This window comes from Sciurus carolinensis, chromosome X, assembly GCF_902686445.1.
Source record: "Sciurus carolinensis chromosome X, mSciCar1.2, whole genome shotgun sequence".
Taxonomy (NCBI): domain Eukaryota; kingdom Metazoa; phylum Chordata; class Mammalia; order Rodentia; family Sciuridae; genus Sciurus; species Sciurus carolinensis.
Window position 1 is genome coordinate 41,762,577 of NC_062232.1, and position 6,702 is coordinate 41,769,278.

General features: G+C 39.0%; 1 pseudogene; it reads right to left on the minus strand.

Annotated features, from left to right (window-relative positions):
- Nucleotides 1–1,436: 1,436 nt before the first annotated feature.
- LOC124971452 (ubiquitin carboxyl-terminal hydrolase 27-like) lies at nucleotides 1,437–6,318 on the minus strand (annotated as a pseudogene).
- Between the last annotated feature and the right edge of the window lie 384 nt (nucleotides 6,319–6,702).

Below are 6,702 nucleotides of genomic sequence, written 5' to 3' on the forward strand. Positions count from 1 at the left end.
ATAGAATAATAATGTCTGATTTATTCTACTATCCTTCCTACCCCCTGCCCCTTTCACTCCCCTCTGTCTAATCCAAAGTACCTCTATTCTTCCCTAGCCCCGCCCCCTTAGTGTGAATTAGCATCCGCACATCAGACAAAACACTCTTTTATTCTTTAAAATTGCTTCTCCTCTCTAGTGGGATTTTATGGGAATTAAATGTTATAGGCTCATCTTTTCCCAACAATCACTTTCTAACTGAAATTTTCTTTGTAATCAGAGCCTATAAGATCTCCTCTTGGGTAAGCCTACCAGTTTGTGACAGTGAACCAAGTACCTCTCCAGGGCATTGAGCACTCTTGCAGCAGCCCTCCATTTGCAACGACCTTTGCACTCATTATGAGCTAAGGCTTACTTGGCTTACTGGAACTAGTGAATCTAGCACCACCTACTGTCCCTAGTTTGGGGACTTCTCATATTTCTAGTCCACTGGAGTTTCCTCTGAATTGTTTTGCAGTGCAGTTATCAACTTTTTACAATTTCCACAAATTTGGTGCTTGCAAGGAAGTTTATAGTGTGTGCATTCCTACCATCATGAAACAAAACGGATTACTTTTGCAGTTTGTTTGTTTTTAGGGTATAATCTTTTTATTGTGATTTAATCTCAAACATAGAGACAAGGATTAATATTATATATTCCCGTGTAACCAATGCCTAGCTGTATCAAAATAAAAAAATTAGACCCTACTTATGTAAGTCTTTTTAAAAATATTTCTTTTTAGATATTGATGGACCTTTATTTAATTTATTTATTTATATGCAGTGCTGAGAATTGAACCAAGTTCCTCACACATTGCTAGGCAAGCACTCTACCACTGAGCCACAACCCCAGCCCCCAAAACCTTACTACGTAAGTCTTCAGGCTGAATTTAACACATGAAATGAATTAAAAGTATAGTAAAAATTACTCTGCTGTTGTTTTAACCATGTATCCTCCATTAAAACAAGGTAGGCTTGATTTCTCTTAGATTTTTTTTCCTTTCTTCTATAAAATAGGTAGTGAATACATGATCTGTTATCTGGGGTTGAGGCACCAATGGTAATTTTTTATGGTGATGAAGTCATTCCTACCATACTCACAATTAATTATAATCTCATCAACTGTAATACTAGTGTCAGAATTCTCTTCCTCCTGCTGTTTCCATCAGAATAGTTCTTTTAATCTTCCTTCTTTATTTGACTGCTGAGAATTATTCCTTCTCATGTCTCTTTTCCAATTGAGAGCATGTAGACACTGATCACTGTTCATTTCTTACTCTGACTTTCTCTGGTCTATGATAAGTAGGTTATTCATATCCTGATACTTGCCATTGTAGTATAAGTGGCAACATCGTTCGTTGTAGGGAAGTCTTTTGGAACTTCAGAAAGCTATGTATTTCTTTCACAGTTTTTGATGATCAGCTGGGTAAAGTTAACTTATGTTCAAGGACCTGTTAGTGATAGAACAGTAAATGCCCTTTGCTGTTCAACATGTCCTTAATACTGGTCTTGGTGACAATGGTATTATTACTCTTGAACCACTGGTCCTTATGGTGCCAGATGAAGCTGGTGTAGTGGCCATTTCATAAGGATTAACCATAGCAAAAAAGGAATACTTTTTATTGTTGTTTTCTGTATTAGTTGACAGATGCAATTGTCTATTCATCTTACGCCTTTTACTTGAGGCCATATGTGGTACCATAATCAGTTCCAGAGGAAGGGAATTGTGCATAGTGCATTTGTGCCTCTGTGTGACCAGGTGTTCAAACCATGTGAGATTAAAATGGACCACAGTGGGTAATTTCTTCATTGTGAGCTGTTTGGTAGGAATATGCCAAATTCGAACTACTGTATTTGATTTTGGTCATGCTTCTGAGGTGCTCAGGCCTTGTGAATCTTCACCAGTAGTCTGTGGACATAGTTCTGATTGGTATATGTCTTTCCTTGTTTGAGGTGCTCTCCTTTCCTGGGATCCTGAGCAGGATGGGGAGGAAAAGCCAGATAAACAGTTGGGCTGGGGTTGCGGCTCACTGGTAGATCACTTGCCTAGCATATGTGAGACACTGGATTCAATCGTCAGCACCACATAAAAATAAGTTAAAAAATAAACTTATTGTGTGCATCTGCAACTAAAAATATATTTTTAAAAAATCCAGATGAGCACAAACTGATGTCCCAACATGTGATGGAAACATTTTGATAGGATTGAAGGGTGACATCAGACTGCAGACCACCTGTGAATATTTGGTTTATGATACAGTTATAGTTGTTGAAATTATTAGCAGCCTTCTCAACATAATCATATTTGCAATACCTGTGTAGCCAAAATAAGGAATTTTAGGCAGTTTGTTGCCTCTTCCCTGCTAAATGATGAACATATATCCATATCAGGTGCAGTAACTTATAGGGAACATGAAGAAATGCATTTCCAAAAACAACTCCCAAAGTCTGAAGACATCTCACAGACCACACTAAACTCTGAATTTAACATTTCACATCTGTGCCTATAAGAGAGAAGGATATTTCTCAGTAATGAGGTGTAGGTAAGGCCTGGACAATGCAGTTCAAATGCATGTGTTGCCAAGATTTATTGATCCTTTTAATCCTATAATGGAGTTTGAGGTGAGTTTTTTCCTGTTTGGGTTAGGCCCTAGCAATTCTAGGTCTGTCTAGTTGGTTATCAGGAGAAACCTTCTTGCCAAGGTTTGAAGCTGTCACATTTCTGGTGAGAAATCCCCACTTGGGTGGAGGTTTGGAATTTCTTTTTTTTTTCCTATTTTTTTTAATTGTAAACAAATGGGATACATGTTGTTTCTCTGTTTGTACATGGAGTAAAGGCATACCATTTGTGTAATCATAAATTTACATAAGGTAATGTTGGTTGATTCATTCTGTTATTTTTTTCCTTCCCCCCACCCCTCTCACCCCTCTTTTCCCTCTATACAATCCTTCCTTCCTCCATTCTTGCCCCCTCCCTAACCCTAACTCTAACCCTAAAACTAACCCCTCCCACGCCCCATTATATGTCATCATCCACTTATCAGCGAGATCATTCTTCCTTTGGTTTTTTGAGATTGGCTTATCTCACTTAGCATGATATTCTCCAATTTCATCCATTTGCCTGCAAATGCCATAATTTTATCATTCTTTATGGCTGAGTAATATTCCATTGTATATATATACCACAGTTTCTTTATCCATTCATCAATTGAAGGGCATCTAGGTTGGTTCCACACTCTGGCTATTGTGAATTGAGCAGCTATGAACATTGATGTGGCTGTATCTCTGTAATATGCTGATTTTAAGTCCTTTGGGTATAGACCAAGGAGTGGGATGGCTGGGTCAAATGGTGGTTCCATTCCAAGTTTTCTAAGGAATCTCCACACTGCTTTCCAGAGTGGCTGCACTAATTTGCAGCCCCACCAGCAATGTATGAGTTTACCTTTTTCCTCACATCCTCTGCAACACCTATTGTTGCTTGTATTCTTGATAATCGCCATTCTAATTGGGGTGAGATGGAATCTTAGGGTGGTTTTGATTTGCATTTCTCTTATTACTAGAGATGTTGAACATTTTTCCATATGTTTGTTGATTGCTTGTAGATCTTCTTCTGTGAAGTGTCTGTTCATTTCCTTAGCCCATTTGTCGATTGGGTGAGGTTTGGAATTTCTAAGTTTTCCATTTGCTCTTCTCTTGTAGTATACTCAATGTCTGGAGAAGTGCAGAGCTCCATCCAAACTCTTGCAATAAGAGACTTGCTAAACTCCAAAACAGCTTCTAACAGCATAAGGTCATGTTCCTAAGATGTTCCCAGGTCTCCATTAAAATGCCTGCCTAAGAAAGCCAGAATGCCAGAATATACTATTTGTTCTAGCCATCAGATGATAAGGCCCCTGACCTCCTTTTCTTAAAGGAAAAGGGGTTTATAGTTTTGAATATGTGTATCTTACTACTCAGAAATGTCTTTCTCAAGGACATGAGAGCCATTTGTTTGAAATGTAATAATTAGTAAGGATAGGGCCTTCAATATAGCCTCCTCTCCCAGTATCTGTGGGACAACAAAAACCCAGCTAGCAGTTTCAGCTGGTCTTATGACATTTGTGCTGAGAAACCCTCTGTACTTTTCACTTATATAACTCTACCGAGCCCCTGTTTTCCCACCTCCCTCATTCTCCCTCCAAAAATCCCAAATTACTTCTGTGTAAATTGGAATGGAGCTTAACTATATTCTCTACTGTCAGTACTTACTGAATAAAATCTATTTTCATTGCTTTAACTATTGTCCAATTGTATTTATCATAGATAATCTTTATCATGTATGTAATCATTAAACATAAAACCATATGTAACTTTATTGTAGAAGTCCACAGCTAAGTGATACTATTTTGTTTCAGCATATTCATTAACATATTTCTCTGTGAAGCAGGTGTTTCAGTCAGATTTTTTGTGGTTGTCACCAAAAGACATAACAAGAACAACTCGAGAGGAGAAAAAGTTTATATCTGATTTTAGAGGTTCAGTGCATGGTTGGCAGACTCCATAGCTCTGGGCCTAAGGTGAGGCAAATAGACTTGTGTGGCAGAGGAAAGCAGCTCAGAACATGGCACCCAGGAAGCAGAGAGAGAGCTCTACTCATTAGGGACAAAGTAGCTTTTCTAAAGGCAAACCCCCCAGTGAACTACTTCCTCCAGCCACACACTACCTGCCTACAGTTACCACCCAGTTAATCCATATGAATGGATTACCTCTCTATTAGGTTACAACTCTCATAATCTATTCATTTCACCTCTGAATATTCTTGCATTGTCTCATGCATGAGTTTTTGGGGGACACCTCATGTCTAAACCATAACAGCAGGCAAAGAAGACAGGAAGAGCAAGAGGGGACTCTGTTCATATACTGTGACACCCATGACATCTGCCCAACTTTGTCTTGCTTTTCCTGCTTTCTTGAGTTCTGCTTCATACAAAAACACTAGTATATTGTGTGTAATTCCTGCCTCTAGTTATTGTCCACCTTAAAACTGTTCATTTGGGAAGGACCCAGTGGACCCATAGCAAACTCTATATGCAAGAATCTATCAAAGGCCTTGCCAGAGTACAAAACATAGCAGGGGTCTTAAACATAGCTTGAGCAGGGAAACTGAACAGGAAAGGACAGCATAGTGCTAGTGCAGAAGTGGGTGTAAGGGGAGGAAGTCCACTAACTCCAGGCTCAGGATTGTAATTCCAAAGACCAACCCAACCTTTAGCACTGCAGTTTTCTTATTCGCCTCCTTCTTCTGATAGTTTGAACATGGCAAAATGCAGCCCAGTCAACCAGTATATCCCACCATATCCTAGCGAAAAGTTGCTCAGAATAGATATTAATGGTGAATGAAATGACCTTGGCAAGAAACTCTGGCAAGCATACACTGTGGCTATAAAGGCTTAGAGGGTTCCTCTGGGTCTCCTCAGGCCTGACGCCTTTATGGATGACCAGATACTCTGCCCTACTTCAGGTGAAGCCTCTGAGACAAGGCAAAATTACTGTCTGGGTACTTGTATGGAGGAGGGAAGCACAGGGCAAGAGAGTTTTCTATAGTCCTTGAAACCTCTGTAAATCAAGTCACTAAGCTATTTCTGACACTTTCCTCATAACTTCTTTGCCACTACATTCCCACCCTTCCTACACTCTAATTCCAGCTCTAAACCAATCTCTAAGTCCCCACACTCTCACTCCATCACCCAAAAATATCCCTGGATCCTTTATTTATTTAAAGGTCTAGGTTAACTTGGCTTCCAATTATTCCTTAGCCAACTTCTCTTCTGACCTGTCCATTAGGGACAGTCACAAGGGGGTACTCCTGGCCTAGTTTCTTTAGAAAAAAATTCACTGGCGCCTAGTGGGTTGAAGTTTTAGAGGAATGGCAACTGTTTGGTATGAATTCCTAAGGGACCAATGAGAGTCTAATTTCAGGGAGTGAAATAGAGATAGGGATATTATCTTGGAGTGTAGGAGAGAGGAGGCATTTCCTAGGGCATTAGACTCAGACCTGAGCTAAGGCACTTGCTAGCTGTGTGAGCTCAAATAAAACACTTATTCTCTCTGAGTCTTAATTTTTTAATCTGTTACAATGATTTCAATTGTATATAATTTTCAACTGAATGGTTTAAAAGCAATGCTCATTCAGTAGAAATCATACTTCAAATTTTGAATTTTGATCTGCTGGGCTAGAAATATGAAGTATAACACTTCCTTGAGAGGCTGGGCAGCAGCAGCAGTAGCAGCAGCAGCAAATCTCAGATTATAGTCATCCATTAAATCAAAAATAGACAATACATAAGAGTGTATTTAACCGTGTTGTTAAACTATGATAGTCACCAGATAAAATATGTTGAGTATGCTTTCAAATTATAATAATTTCACTCTGATAGGTTCATTGTGGCATAAACCCAGATGAGTTGATGAACACAGTAAACAAAATATCTTTATGGCAAGCTTCAACTTTCATACCCCTTTTTCCTCAATCCCCACCTTTAAACCAGCAGATAACACAATGTCTGATACACAGAACACTGGAAAAGAGAACATTTTCCTTCAAAGCTAGCTCAAAGTTGTGACTCAGTTCACCTCATCATACATTGTAGGCACTTCATGTACAGAAATATGCACTCAGTAAATAAAGATCAATCCTTTAAATGT